This window comes from Stenella coeruleoalba (assembly GCF_951394435.1).
Source record: "Stenella coeruleoalba genome assembly, chromosome: 14".
Classification (NCBI taxonomy): Eukaryota; Metazoa; Chordata; class Mammalia; order Artiodactyla; family Delphinidae; genus Stenella; species Stenella coeruleoalba.
In genome coordinates this window covers 75,229,498-75,245,592 of record NC_137160.1, presented here as the reverse complement: position 1 = coordinate 75,245,592, position 16,095 = coordinate 75,229,498, and the positions used below count along the sequence as shown (strand labels likewise).

The window sequence follows — 16,095 nt, the reverse complement described above, 5'->3', positions numbered from 1 at the left end:
ACGATGATTATGAGGGTGATACACAAGTAACTGAAGTTAGCACCATCAGATTAACGTCATTACAGCCACACAGGACAGCCAGCCCTAGGCTTGGGGAAAGGAGATAGCACTTAATAAACACGAAGCAATGAATCAAAGGGTTTTCTACTTAGCTGAATGGTGAGGGGGTAATGCCTGGTATTAGATACTGTTAGGATATGGTACCCATGAGGATGCCCTTTTTTGGGGGGTGGGGATGGATATTATATAGCATAATAGCACATAATAGCAAAGTGTTTAGTTGAATGTGTCCCAGCCCATCAAACTTTTGGTTTCATGAACAGTAGGTTAAGGTTGTATTTAAATTTTTTAAAAATGTGGGATTCAGAACAAAATATGATCTAAAGCATCGTTTTATGGGGTATTTGACTATGGCAAATCATAATAATTATGATGGTGATACACAAGTAACTGAGGTTGGTGAATATCAATGTCACTACAGCCCCATAGGATAGAAATCCTAGTCAGGGCTCTAAATTAATGACGCTAGATGTGAGTGAGCTGAAAAAGAAGTCACCACAAGCCACCGTGTGAATTTATGACCCCTTCTTTTCCATGACAGATCAGCCTTGACATTGCAAAGCTCTTTCCCATTTGGTACATTTGATTCTTAAAATAATTCTAGAGATGCACCGTGCCAAGGAAAGTGCCTGAGTCATGGTGGATGCCCAAGTTATGATTGTGGAGGGAGGGAAGGAGACAGGCGGAAGAGAGACCAGGACAGATTGGAGGAAAAGATAATAGCAGGAGTTCGTCCACACTAACATGATTATCCCATGCCAAGTGTCATCCCATGTAATGCTCGTGACAACCCCATAAAGCAGGCATTAGGTGTTCTCTTTGATCCTGATTCACAAAGGAGGTCACAGAGGCTCAGAGAGGTGAGGCGACTTGCTTGAGGTCATCCAGCTGGGAGGCCACAGAGCCAGGTTTTATGCCTATCAATATTTTATGGTCTCAGAACCTGCACAGAGAGGTTAAGCAACCGGCCCAAGGGCACACAGACATTAAATGATGGAAAGCCAGGCAGTCCAGATCCAGAGCGTCAGCTCTCCAACACAGAACTACATGCCTTATAAAAGAGACACACAATTTACAGATGGGGAAAACTGAGACCTAGCCTGTGCTAGTCCTAAGGGCACCGACTCAGTGTAGGATTGAACCTAGGCATCGGGACTCCCTGCTCCAAGTTCTGGTCAACAAAGGCGACTATGTCTACATGACTCCGTTAACACTGAGGAAGGGTCTCTTCCTGGGCGGGTCCTGCCAAGCACATAGGAGATGCTCCCTCGTGGTCTCCTCCACCCTGGCTCTGCTCTCTCCGGACTCAGTTCCTTAGCCTGCTGGTCTCCCGTAAGCATCCCCTGGGGCCTCCCCCCACCCCACCCCCACCCCCGCTCTAGGGGCATCTGGAAACCCAACCTGAAGTCCCAGGCTGAGGCTTCTCAGCAGAGCTGCAGAAGCGAGACAATCGCATTAGGTTCCTGGAGCGAATTTGGAAGACTCGTCATGCCCTTGAAAGACCAGGATTGGCCGCTGGACAGCAGGAGCAGCCGGAACTGGTTCCTGTTCAAAGCTCCTTCTTCCAGCGGCATTAAAGATGGGTTAAGATTCAGAAGGTTAGAGAAGGGCCACTGAAGCCAGCCCTCGTCCCAGATAGGACGGCCACGCGGGTGGGAGCTTCCCGTCAAGGGGCAGCCGGGGTCCAGAGATAACAGCAACAGCTGCAGTAACAATAATCGTGAGCGCCTACCAGGGGCCAGTTCTGTGGTAAATGCTTTCGGTCATCTCGTTTTAACTCTCACGGTCCCCAAATGAGGAAACCAAGACACAGAGAGATCAGCTAACCAACCCAAGGCAACCCAGCCAGTTTTAGGGCTAAACTCAGACTCTGCCTTATGTCTGACACATTTCGTGTTTTCACTAGCCCGTCCCCCAACTGTAACGAGTTAATTGTCTGAACAATTTGTTAAGTCCCTGTCTTCCCTGCTGTCCCATAAGATCAAGGCCAAGGTCCCTGTCTGTTTCTCTCCCGCCATATCTCCAGAGTCAAGCAGAGTACCTGGCGTTGAATGGGTGCACAATACATTTTTGTTGAATAAATTTTGGAAAGAGGGAGGGAGGGAGGGAGGAAACATATCCCAGGCTCCCCCAAGAATGCTTGACCTCAAATCTCTGCTGTGCCCTCTGGAGGAAAGAGGACCCCAGGAGGAGGGGAGATGCTGAAGAAGGGGGAAGTGTGGATACGTATAAGGACCTTCACACTGTGCAGTGTGTGACCGCTGAGCCCTGGACCCAGAATGCAGAGACTCCAAGCTCTAGTCCCCAGTCTGTGCTTAACTGGCCATGTGACCCCAGTCAGGTCAGTTTATTCATTAAAAGTGGTCCTCAGTTTTCCCCACGTCCCTGCCTCCCGGGACTATTCTGAGGATGAGACTGGAATATGCGCTACTCACGCCCAGACTGACCGATGAGAGCATTAGGCCCCCCTTCCAGCTGGCAAAGCAGAGATAATAAAAGGAGGACAGTTTCCTGCAGCTTGGAGATGGGCTGCCCAATAGGGTGGGTGTGAGGGGCACAGCTGGGCAGCTGTGTGGTTGAATCTTAGTTCTGGGGTTTGCGTGCTGTGTGACCTTGAGCGACTGACTCCCTCTCTCTGGGTCTCAGTCTCCAAGCTATAACTTGTGGATAATGATAGGAGCACCTACCTTACAGGGTATAATGATGATTAAATGAGATGGCGTTCGTAGCGTGTTTAGTGCAGTGCCTGGCCGTGGTCAGCACTAACCGTACGTTCACTGCTCTCTCTAATAATACTATGTTTTAGAAGGAGCAGCCTGGCAGCCATGCCGAGGGCTGTGGAGGTAAGGAGGGCTTCCTGGAGGAGGTGGCGTTTAGAGGAACAGTCAAGCGAGTTTGATCCTGAGGATTAAATACAAGCCTCAAAGTCAGAATGGAAAAGATACATTTGAGGGGAGCAGGAGAACCCTTATATTTCAGGGTCTCATATAGGGCAGGAACTATGTATAAATTTAAACTTTAAATTGTATTTTTTTCATCTCAGAAGAGGCAATGCACCTCCATGTGTATCGGCTATCAATGACCACAATAATGCTGCGTAACAAACCATCACAAAACCTCAGTGTGGTGGTCAGTATCCAGGCAGCTCTGCTAATCCTGACTGGGCTCATCTACACGTCTGGGCCTCGGCTGGCTGTCAGCTGATCTGGGAATAAATAGTGACTCAGCTGTGCCCCACGTGGCTCTCATCCTCCAGCAAGTTAGCCAGGGCCTGTCCTCATGGCTCTGGGCAAAATCAGGGTGAGCCCAATCGGGCTAGTGATTCTTAGGGCTCTGCTTGTATCATATTTACTAACATCCCATTAGCCAAACAAGTAGTGTGAATGAACCCAGAATCACAGTGGACGAGGACTACAAAATCACACAGCAGAAGGTCTGAATGGGGGGATGGATGAATGCAAAGGGGCCGGTTTTGTCATCTACTGCACCATGGTTCAACAGTCTACAAGTGTAAAATGTGTGTCGTAAAAATCTCCCTTCTACTTCCGACTCATGGCAACCACTATTATTGGTCTCTTCTGTAGCCATCCATCCGGAGATATATTCTGATCTTACAACATCTTTAATCATTTTTATGCCTCAGTTTCCCCAACCCATTCCTCACCATCCTTCTAAATTCAGCACCTGCCGACGGTGTAGAGGCTGTGATGTCAGTGCCACTTGGGGTGGCTTCTGTGATGTCTCTACCACCTGCCGCCAGTGTGACCTTGGGCACGTCATTTCCACTCTCTGAGCCTTATTTTCCTCCTCTGTGAAATGGGAATGATAGTGTGTCCCTTGCAGGGGTTATTATGAAGCACAAACCCCACACATGCGAGGGTTGGATACGGTAATTGCTAAATGCTTTGTCGTTATTATTATTGTTATAGCTGTTGTTGTTAGCTCAGGAAGGCATGATTTGCTCCAGTGGTCTCAAGGCCTCTGGGATTCCTAATGGGAAAGGACTTTCCTTCCCACGTCCGGGCCCTGGGAGCCAGCTGACCATCTGCCAGGAGGGCTTTCTGTTTGACAAGCTCTTATAATCTTTGCTGTGATCACGACTCCCTTCCCGGTCTGGGCTCTCCTCTGGGACCTTGCCGCCTCTTAGGCTAAGCCTCTGCTGAACCTCTGAAGATCTGAGCACCTGACCCGCGTTTCAATACTCCCAGCCTGTCCCTGAGCTTGTGTACTTCCTGGATATCTGCTCCAGAAAAGCTGCTGCACACTCTGTCCTTCCAGAAGCCCCTGCCTCCCCAGCACTAGAAACGTTGATTCATCCCAGTCTTTCCCTCAATAAATATTTATTGAATCCTCCACTCTCTGCCAGGCCCTGTCCTAGACCCCATAGCAATTGTCAGTAACATCTGACTGTTGTTTCTGAGTCTCCAGTGTTGTCAGGGCTTCTTGAGAAGGAAGTTGAAATGCTTGGCCCAAAACAGGGTAATTAGACCCAATTTGTGGTTCAGCAATCCATGAGTTTCCAAGAGTTTGTCTGAAGTCTCTGTCTTAGGGAACACTAGGCAGGTTCTCTCGAAGCAGACCTGTGATGGGGCTTCATAAGGAGCCAGTGACTGACTGAGAAAGCTCTCAGGTGAAACCTCGAGGGGACTGGGGGAGGAAGGACAGGGCAGGGGGAGATGCCAAGCAAAGGTGTGACGTCTAGTCCCAACCTGATAACCAGGGGAGCTCTGGATCGTAAATTGCACCGCAGAGTCTGTCCCACCTTGAGGCAAGGGGATGGGGCTTTCGTACCCACGTGAGTCAGTCGTTCACTATGGGCTACCCCGGCTGTCTTGGGGAGGCTGGCGTGATTCCAAGGCACTTCCGGGAAGGCAGCTCCAATCACCCGGGGCAATCCTCCCGGGACAGCTGCAGGAGTGAATGCAGAGCCGGAGCAGCTGCAGCAGCTCAGGGATGGGCACACTGAGCCGTAAACGAAGTCCCGTGGAAATGGACAGGGCCCCTCTCTGCCCCTTGGGATGAGATCAAGGCCAGGGAATGGGGGCGGGGGGGACACCCTGCCTGGGCTCCTTCCCCTGTCCTTTCCTGTTCAGGTTTTTGCATCACGTCCCTGCCCCAGGCTCCACTTCTAGGGGCCCCGACCCAGGAAGATCCTCAAAGCAACCCTACATCGTTGGTACCGTGACACTCCCCTTGACAGATGAGCAGCGAGGTTGCGTGCCCAGGGACATGCACGGCACAGGTGACCGAGCAGGATTTGGCCCTGGTGTGTCTTAGGAACACGCTCAGGCTTGGCTGGTCTCTGTGGAAGCCCATTGCAGCTGAACACCTGCCCGGGAAGTGGCAGACACGTGGGCGTTCCATCGGGGGTTGGGTGGACCCGGGTCACAGAGCCCTTCTCCAGCGAGGACACAGGACTTGCCCTTTGGGATGAGGCCGCTGGGCAAACAGGGAAACAAGAGATGGTGTGGGGGGCAGGTAAAGAAGGAGGACAGCTGCTGTGTCCATCAGGAAGGGGGGCAGTGGACCACCCATGCTCCAGATGGGCCAGGGTCCCAGGTGGCCGAGTTACCCAGCTCTGAGTCAGACAGGGCCAGCTTCCCCCTCCACTTCAGGGGCACTCGGCGTTCCAGCAGTCACTGAGGACATTGAGACCTGCCCTCGTCCGAGCTCGGGGCAGCTGCCGCTGAGATGGCGTGGCTGAGCCAAGGACGTCTGAAAATGGCCAAGAAAGCCCCACACACTGTCAGAGGCTGCCGGCTTTAAAGGTCACATCCAGAAAGAAAGGCTTTCCTGCGTGGCCTCATCTCCCAAACACGGATGTTCTGGACTTGAAGAAGGAACGCCAGAGGCCATTCTGTCTATACCTGCCTCTCAATAGGGTCTGTGTCCCCAAACCCTGCATTAGGGGGCAGGCTTTGCCGACATTTACTCACCGCCCCTCCCAGACAAAGAATCCAGTCCTGGCTTGCTCTGCGGACTGGCAGATCGGTCCACCTCATCACACTGTCTCCCAGTGTCTGACACATCAGGTAATGGTTCTTCTTCTCCTTGCCTGGGTATGTAACAAGGGAGATGTCAACTCATTCATTCCATGCAAATGAATTGAGCACCTACTGTGTGCCAGGCTCTGTGGGATACAGCGATGCATAAGGCGGACAGTTTAAGTGTAGGTGGAGGGATACAGACCACAAATAGTAAACACACAGCTAATGCGTGTCAGGCAGCTGATAACAGGATTAACCCTGCAGAGGCAGGGCACTTAATTAACTTTGGGGAGGAGAGGGGAAGGGAAGACAAGGTTCTTAAAGGGACAGGCCCATGGATCTCACCCCGGTCGGTGATCAGTCAGGACTCAACCAAGGGCGGATAATCTCTCGTTCAACAAGTATTCATCGAGCATCTACTGTGCGCCCAGCACCGTGCTAAGCACTGAGTAGACAGGGATGAGTGAAACAGACAAAGATCCCTTTCCACATGGAGCTGGCACTCTTGTGGGGGAGATAGAAAACTGCTACAAATAAGTGCATATTATTAATAACAGTAGCTGACATGTATTAAGGCTTCACCTGCGCCAGGAAGTGTTAGGTGCGGACACACAGGAGGTTGCAAAACAGGAAGGACCTAAGCCAGCAACTAAATGTACAAGTTCAATGTGTCAGGGGAGCTATCGGGCTGAGAGGGCATAGTAAGCCTCAGGCGTCTCCTCTGGAAAATGGGGACAGCAGTGGAACCTCTCCCCTGTGATAAGAATTAACCTGATATAATATGTGGAAAATGCTCAGAACAGTACCAGGGCCTTGTAAGAACTGGGTCACTCTAAGCTAGCATTATTATTTAAAATCAAGGCACTCAGTTCTACCCTGGAAGCCTCACAAGCTCCATTTCCTCATGAGGAATGCCCCCTCCTTGTGTCTTCACATCTTCCTTCACACCCCAGAGCATCCCAGAGGCCGTTTCCATAGCAACTGTGGAGCACCCCACCCCCACACCAACTTCACAGTCGACCAGTAGCCCGCACCCACAACACCTGGCAAGACTGGGTTAACCACAAGCATTCCCATCAGTGTGTTCTCACCATCCTCACAATAGCTCAGGGCAGTTGGGTAGACTGTGCCCATTTTCTAGATGAGGAAACTGAGGCTCTCCTAGAGGGAATTAGTAATGGAACTAGACCTTGAACCTCCAAGGAAAGTCAAGAATTCTCAGCCTCGTGACCTTTGTTCTTGCTCCATCTTCTCTGTCTAGAAGGCTTTTTCTTCCAGTCTTCACAGCTAGCTCCATCTCACCCTCCAGGTTCAAATGTCACCCCTTCCAAGAGAATCCTTCCCTGACAACCCCTAAACCAGCAACTTTCATGGACTTCTGCTTAATCATACTCGTAGCATCAATGACTCTGAAACAGTCTATCTCTCCCTGCAACTAGAATATCATTTCAATGAGGACAGCAAACTTCCCTGTCCTAGTCCTGTCCAGACATCTACTATTGAATAGAGTTCAATAAATAGTTGTTGAATGAATGAATGAGATCAGGGGATATGAACTTGACACTTCCTCCCTTTCTCCTTAAAATAGCAAACACCTAGTTGCAATCAGCATGGGGAGTGCCAGTTTTGGTCATCTATTGTTGCATACCGAACATCTATTGGTTAAATGCAGTGGCCTGAAACAATGACAGCATGTATTTGGCTCACGAATCTGCAGTTTGAGGACAGCTCATCTCCGTTGCATTCTGCATCAGCTAGAAGACTTGAAGGCTGGGGCTGGAATCCTCTGAAGGGTGCTGCCTTAGTCTATCGGGGCTGCTGTAACAGAATACCATAGATTGGGTAGTTCATAAACGATAGAAATTTATTTCTCACAGTTCTGGAGGCTAGGAAATCCAAAATCTGCTGGGAATCAGATTTCCTAATTCCTAATTCATAAATGGCTATCTTCTCAATCTAATCTCACATGGCAGAGGGGGAAGGGACCTCTCTTGGGTTCTCTTATAAGGGCACTAATCCCATTCATGAGGGATCCACCCTCATGACCTAATCACATCCCACAGGCCCCACCTTCAAATACCATCACCTTGGGAGTGGGTTTCAACATATGAATTTGGGGAGGACACAAATATTCAATCCACGGCACGTGGCTCACTCACCTGTCTGGAGGTTGATGCTGGCTGTTGGCTTGGGTTGCTAGCCAGAACACCTATACATGGCCTCTCAGTATAGCCTGAGCTTCCTTACAACATGGCTTCTGGGTTCCCAGGGTGAGTGTCCTGAGAGAGAGAGTCAAGTGGAAACCATATATGATGTAGCCTTGGAAATCATACAGTGTCATTTTGGTCTCATTCTATTTGTTGAACCTAACACAAGGTCACACGGGTTGAAGGGCAGGAAAATAGACTCCACTTCTTGCTTGGGCGGTGGTGAGGTTCTCTGTGATAAGTGGGAACATGTGGGGTCAGAAATATGGCCATGGTCATTTTTGGAAAATACACAGCACCCATCAGAGACGGTTCCAGAAGGAGGTTAAGGCAGAGGGGTTTACAGTCTAGGGGACAGGGTTGGTTGGTAGTAGCGGGTCCTGCTCACTAATGTCCCCTCTTTTTTTTTTTTTCCCCTCAGTACGCGGGCCTCTCACTGCTGTGGCCTCTCCCGTTGCGGAGCACAGGCTCCAGACGCGCAGGCTCAGCAGCCATGGCTCACGGGCCCAACCGCTCCGCGGCATGTGGGATCCTCCCGGATCGGGGCACGAACCCGTGTCCCCTGCATCGGCAGGCGGACCCTCAACCACTGCACCACCAGGGAAGCCCCTAATGTCCCCTCTTGAATGTCCTCTCCCTAACACCTCCCCCCCATCTCTTTCTGGGACACTCTATGACACAGCAGCCTCAGATCCTTCTTGCCTTTCTTAGGGAGGACAGCATTCTCTGACTCAAAATAACACTCCAAGTTCAAGTCAGCTCAATTCTCTTCTGGCCTGTTTTTGTTCACAGGGAGAAAGAATAGTGGTCATTACTTCTAAGCAGGATGGGAAAAGATGCTCGTTGACTAAAGACTCTACCCCTTGCCAGTTCCAGTGTCCCCCATGCCCAGAGACACTTCCCAGCCGTTGCCTGATCCAACTAAGATTTAGACTTGATCTGTCTTCCACCCCCTTCTTGCCAAGACATAAATACCTGAGTCCCTCCCGGACATCTCTTAGGTATCTGGTTCTGAGACTCTTTAGGTTGCAAATGGCAAAAACACAGCTCAAACTCTCATAAATAATAAAAAGGAAGAGCATTTAGTGACTCATCTAACCGAAAAGCCAGATGAAAACAGGCAGTTGAGAGGGCTGCCTCCAGGGCTCAGATAGTGTCAAGGACTCATCTCTTTCCCCTCAGTAGACTTCATTCTCAGGCTCAACCAGCCTAGCCCCGCACTTCCAGGTTTATATCCTCTTACGAGCTTCAAATCCAGTCAAAATCTCCTGGCAAGTCCAACAAAGTTCAGGGACTGCATCTCATTGGCCTAGCCCAGGTCACGTGGTTGTCTTTGAGCCAATCAATGATCTGGGGATGGAATGCTTTAATTGGTCAAACCTGGGGCACGTGACCAATCACAGAGACCAGGAGGGTGAGCCCCATTCAAGACATGTGACCTGAGCATGGGGGAGAGGAGAGTTCCAAAAAGGAAGGTCAAGCAAGATGCTATTTCTTTAGGGCAAGACAGGTTCACACAAGTGGAGGTGACATTTTGTGCTGTGATGGATGAAAGGGGGCAGACTGACACAGCCTCTCTTATCAAGGATTTTACCCTTTGATTGGAGTCAAAAAATGCTCAGGAAACAATTCAGGGGCAGGGGAAAAAAGAGAATGGGCAGAGTTAAAGAGATATGCGTTAAAACTACACATCTGAAATGAGATAGTTCGCAAGTAGCGCTCAGGGCTGAGATCACTGCCGTCCAAATAGAAAGATGTGAACCACATATGTTATTCTGAATTTTCTACTGGCCTTATTAAAAAGAAAAAGTATAAAGAAACAGCTGAAATTAATTTTGAAAATATATTTTATTCAACCCAGTATGTCTAGGATATTATTTCAACATACAATCAATTAAAAAGTATTAACGAGATATTTTACATTTTTTTGCACTAAGTCTTTGAAGCCCACTGTGTGTTTTACACTTAGGGCACATCTCAATTTGGATACACCACGTGTCAGGTGCTACATAGCCACGTGTGGTTGGTGGCCACCGTGCTGGGCATCCAGCTCTAGACCCTTGCTACTCAAAGGGTGGTCTGCAGGCCTGGGGAGCTAGAAATGCAGAGTCTCGGGCTCCACCACAGACCTCCCGAAACTGAGTCTGCATTTAACCCTGTTTACCCCACTGATTCCTATGCAACGTTAAATTTGAGACATGCTGATCTAAACCAGCGCTGTCCAAAAGAGCTTTCTGCAATGATGAAAGTGTTTTATATCTGTGCTGCCTGACGTGGTGGCCACAAGCCTCATGTGGGTACTGAGTACTCAAAATGTGACTGTACGACAGGGAACCAAATTTTTCATTTTATTTCATTTTAATTTAAACGGTCACAATGGTTATCTATTGTATAGCGCCGGCTTAAATCAATATATGTTCCAAAATCTTAGCCATTATGATTATTGTTGTTGTTGTTATTGTTACTTGACCAAGGGGAAGGAAGGAATAAAATAAAAATATGTTCAGCAACATGGGCTCATTGTTTTTGGGGTAGGTACGTAATTATCCTCATCTGGCAGATTTGGAAAGTGAGGTTCGGGACATAGTAAATAGTAATGATCATGCTGACATACATCATTGATCAAGCCCACCTGTATGTCAGGAGCTCTATATACTTGGTTTGTAACCCCTGAACCAATGTGTAGATACTATTACACCTACCATTTTACAAATAGGGAGGTTTGGGAGGCTCAGAGAGGTGAGGTGACTTGTCCAGGGTCACACAGCATTGGGGTGGTCCCAGGCCTGTCTGTCTCCCCAGCTGGGGTTTCTCCCAAGGCAGAACCCATGATGTACTCCGAGTAGTTGGGGTGTCTTAGCCACGCTTGAGGGGATCTGCAGTCTGAGGCACACAGTGGATACGCTCTGTCAGGAAATGCTGCTCAGAAGTTGAGGGGGGGGCACCACAATGACCTCCGGAGGCCCCTCGCTGCCCTCCAGTGGGGCAGTGGCAGATGCCAGGCAAACACTGCAGCCCGCATGAACCTCCAGTCGCTGTCTGGAGCAGTGCTGAGTCAGCCCAGGCTGCGGGCAGCAGGCACCAGGGAACGTGAGCTGCTTCCTGAGTAGCCATGCGGGAGGCTATGGCCAGTGAGGTCCAAGGAAGCTGGCCGTCCGTCTCAGCCTCTGCTGTTTGCTTGTATTTAACGCCTCGCTCCATTTCCAAGCGAGCGTGGGTGCTGTGTGTTTGTTTGTCTAGCGACAGAAGGCAGCCTCACAGGGAAAGCCACCCCCTCCCTCCCTGGCACCCCTCCACGCTCACACCCCCCCGCCTAATGCTGCGTGGCGGGAACAGGCAGATGATTAAAAAGTGAGCTGAGAGCATCCAGAAATGGCAGCCCCTCCTGCCGTTGCCTTCCCCAAAGGGGCTCATCTAGACACGTGAGCCCCTCCAAAATGTAAAAGACCAGGCCATCCCCACATGGTGATGGGAGCCTGAGCTGGGAACTTGGAGATTATGGGTTCTAATTCCCAACAGGTGGAGAAATAATAATGATAACAACAATGAAAATAGCAGGTACCATTAGTGGACATTTACTAGACACCACACACTTCTACATTAATCCATACAGTAGCCCTTTAAGCAGGCTCTGCTATTATCCCCACTCTACAGAGAAGCAACAGAGCCTCAGAAAGGTATTTGGCCAAGGTCACACAGCAAGGATGTGATAAAGGCAGGATTTGAATGCGGGTCTGCCTGGAAACCAGGAAGCCGATTAAAACTGTGCTGTATAGGGGAAAGCGTGGGTTTGGGAGTTTGAGCTCCAGTTCTGCAATGTCTGTATTGTGTGCCCTTGGGAATCTAAGTGGCTTGACCTTCTGAGCCTCGGTTTCCTCATCTGTACAGTGGGCTCGATAAGGCCAAATGTACATGGAGAGTGGGGGAATTAAATGAGACGAGACACACAATGTTCAGGAAGGAATCGGCGGGGGAAGGAATGTCTGTCACAAATGGAGCACAGTGCTGGTATACAATAGGCACTTAATAAATGGTGTGAGTCCACACCATAGAAGGAGAAGTCCCTTCCCCTTTAAACCTCTGGGACCCACCGCCTGGAGCAACAAGGTTCTATCCACAGGGAGAATTAAGCATTTTGCTCACATTATCTCATTTAATCCTAACCACAACCCTCTGTGATTAACCCCATTTGATAGACCTGAAAACTGAGGCTTCAGAAAGTTTGATCATCTGATGAGGGGCTCAAAGCTGCTAAGCATTTGAGCTAGGAAAGCAGTCAGGCTCCAGCAGAGTCACAGTGCCAACCAAATGCCCTGTGGCAGACCAGAGCCAGGCCTCCAGCCGGGGCCGCCTCCAGGGCGAGCTCCGAGGGTAGTAACTGTGATGTGTGCCCCTCACAGATGGAAAGCCAGAGGGGAGCTGGTACAGACTCACACACAGCTGCTGCTGCTGCTGCTGCAACGTCCTTGCCCCACTGCTGTGAACGGCCATCACCATGGCAACCGTCAAAGGCCAGCTGGCCTCAGGTGTGAGGAGGGGCTATGGCACCTTGAGCCCTGGCCCTGGGGCCCTCTGACCACTCTTGATGATGTGTCCAGTGTGGCAGCCTCCGGAAGTCACCAACTCTGACGGCTGGGTGGAGGGAGAGTCCCCGGAAATAGACCCCACTGACCACACCCCACCCCCTGCATCCAGGGTCCTCCTCCAGCCCCAAGGATGCTGCTGCCCTGAGAATCTGGGGTTCTTGTCCTGAGAAGGGCCGAAGGTCCCGGCTCTGTGGGCAGGGGCAGCTTAGCAGTCATAGCTCTGTGCTGCAAATATTAATTATATCCTGACGACTCTCCAGGCAGTCATTATATCTCAGCTGCTGGCAGCTGCTCCTAAAAACCTACGCAAGGCGTCTCTGGGCAGAAGGAACCTGCCCCCGTGGCTGGAGGGGTCAAACAGGCCCTGTAAGCATGTGGGGGCAGGACGAGGCTGAGGGACTCTGGGAGGGAAGGGAACCTGCTGTCCTTCAGGGAGGAGGAGAATTAGGGAGCAGTGAGACGGGAAGGGGCCTGGGTGAGAAGAGAAGACTCTGGAAAGACAAAATTTTAAGGGTGTAGAAATTGCTCAGTCTTTGCTGAAAATCACTTGCATTTATTGAGCATTTGTAACGTACCAAGTGCTTTAATGGCTTCTGCTCCGAGCGTGTCCACAGACCTGCAGCCTCAGCATCACTTGGGAGCTGGCTAGAAACGCACAGTCTCGAGTCCACCCCAGGTCTAGCGAATCAGAAGCTGCATTTTTAGAAGTCCCCAGTGATCCATGCAGAGGTTGAAGTTTAAGTCCAGCTTTAAGGCATTATCACTTTTAAACCTCCCACAAGGTGATGGGGGAGGTACCTTTATTATCGCCATTGCACAGAAGAGGGACTCAGGCTCAGCCAGGTGAGCAACTGGCCCAAGGTCACACAGCTTAGTGAGGGGCAGAGCCCTGACTCATGGCTTTCTCCAGCAAATTCTCTCTGAGCACCAACTACACACCAGATACTGTACTGGGTACAGGTCTGTCTTACTCCAATCCTCAAGGTCTTAACATGGTACCTGCTTTCTGCTGGTACAACTAAAACAGCGTCACCAACAGAACTCACAGCTGAACAGCACTCCACAGTTTATGATGCTTACCCACCCACAGCTCTCATTTGACCCTCACAATCAGCTGAGAAAGCTGCCACGATAATCCTCACTTTCGAGATAAGAAAACTGAGGCTTGGGAAGGGACAGTGATGTCTATAAACGAAAGGGCACATAAAAGGTTTCCATACGGAGGACAGGGCTCCGCTTCCTCTGGGTGTCCCCAAGATTGGAGACCTTGGGCAGAGGCCACAGGGATATTAGTTTAAACACAGCATAAGATTCTGCTCAAGCTGAGGACCCCAGACCTCCAGGATAGGAGCTCCCAGGGCAGAAGTAGACTCTGGATGCAGTGGCTGGGGTGTGGCCATTGGGATCTGTTTCAGGAGGGGGGACTCTCCCTCCAGCCAGCTGGAATTATTGGTGACCTCAACCTCCAGATGCCACCAGGCTGGACATATCATTAAGAGTGACCACAGGGCTTCCCTGGTGGCGCAGTGGTTAAGAATCCACCTGCCAATGCAGGGGATACAGGTTCGAGCCCTGGTCTGGGAAGATCCCACATGCCACGGAGCAACTAAGCCTGTGTGCCACAACTACTGAGCCTGCGCTCTAGAGCCTGTGAGCCACAACTACTGAGCCCACGTGCCACAACTACTGAGCCCGCGTGCCACAACTACTGAAGCCCGCATGCCTAGAGCCTGTGCCCCACAATAAGAGAAGCTGCCGCAATGAGAAGCCCACGTACCACAATGAAGAGTAGCCCCTGTTTGCCACAACTAGAGAAAGCCCGCGCGCAGCAACAAAGACCCAACACAGCCAAAAATAAATAAATAAATAAAATACATTTATTAAAAAAAAAAAAAAAGAGTGACCACAGAGGGCACCAGGGCCAGGGCTCGCTCAGTATCCAACTATGGAACAAGTCACCTGGAGTGGTAGTCTGCTTCCACCCCCCGAGATATGCACAGAGCCTGGATGACACCTTGGCAGGGCTCTTGTGGGGTGTCCAGGCTTCAGAGGAGAAGGGGTGACAAAAGCATTGAAGGTTCTGGACAGTTCAGATCTCAGCTCTGCCACTCAGTAACTGGGAGACTTGGGGCAAATTCTTTCATCTCATTGAGCCTCAGTTTCCTCATCTGTAAAATGGGGGCAATAATAATAATTGCCTTGAAAGTGTGTGTTCCCAATTAGATGAGATGAGGTGGGGAGAACATTCAGCCCAGGGTACAGGGTTATTCCTGTAAGATTGTTTCTAAAGTGTGGGGCAGGAACCATGTACTTATGCATAGTAATTTTAAGTAGTACAGCAGAATGAGAAAGGCATTCCTTTTCTTTTTTTTTAGTTTGGAGGAGATTACAGGCATAGAAAATCTTTTGTGAGTTTTTTTTGTGTGTGTGTGTGAGTTTTTATACATTTTTCTTCATTCCTTTTTAATTCTCTTGACCCTTCTCATGCCACTGAAGAGAAAGGCTCAGTTCAATGCTGCCTCATCTTTGACACCTTCTAGTTTTCCTCTTTTTTATATCTTTAAAATCTTTTTTTATTGAAGTATAGTTGATTGACAATGTTGTGTTAATTTTTTTCCTCTTTTTTAAAAATTGAGGTATAACCACTTCTCGCACACGGCCCTCTTAGATTCTTTCATCACCTCATTAGCTCCTAGAGGCATCTGATTTTTTTTTTTTTTTTTTTTTTTTTTTTTTGCGGCACGCAGGCCTCTCACAGCTGCGGACTCTCCCGTTGTGGAGCACAGGCTTTGGACGCGCAGGCTCAGCGGCCATGGCTCATGGGCGCAGCCGCTCCGCGGCATGTGGGATCTTCCCGGACCGGGGCACGAACCCGTGTCCCCTGCATCGGCAGGCGGACTCTCAACCACTGCGCCACCAGGGAAGCCCGAGGCATCTGATTTTAAGAGCCCTGGCCTATGGGATTTATAAAGTCTCACCCAGGTTGGAGAATCTGAAAGAGATGGTGAGACAAATTCTGATGGCTGCACAGCCATTAGATGAGAAATAGCCATGCATCCCAGGACCCAAAAAGCAGGGAACTGATATTCAGTGTTAGGTCACTAGCTCCAGCTTTGGTACCCAGAGACCTGGGTTTTATCCCATTCACTAGCTACATGACCTTGAATTTGTCATTTCTTCTCCCCGTGCCTCATGTGCACAAGGAGATAACATCAAACAGACATGTACAGCCTCGTTTCTAATTCTTGCAATAGA

At 49.8% G+C, this 16,095-nt stretch overlaps 1 long non-coding RNA gene across 2 annotated transcripts; it reads right to left on the bottom strand.

Moving 5' to 3' along the window:
* Positions 1-7,450: 7,450 nt before the first annotated feature.
* On the bottom strand, positions 7,451-9,622 carry LOC307196942. Of its 2 annotated transcripts, none has more exons than XR_013831294.1 (3): positions 9,230-9,622; positions 8,207-8,326; positions 7,451-7,865 (listed from the first exon to the last, which is right to left on the bottom strand). It is a non-coding gene; the product is annotated as an uncharacterized lncRNA (long non-coding RNA). The 2 variants fall into 2 exon arrangements; XR_013831295.1 differs by having other exon boundaries at positions 7,451-7,862.
* Positions 9,623-16,095: the final 6,473 nt, after the last annotated feature.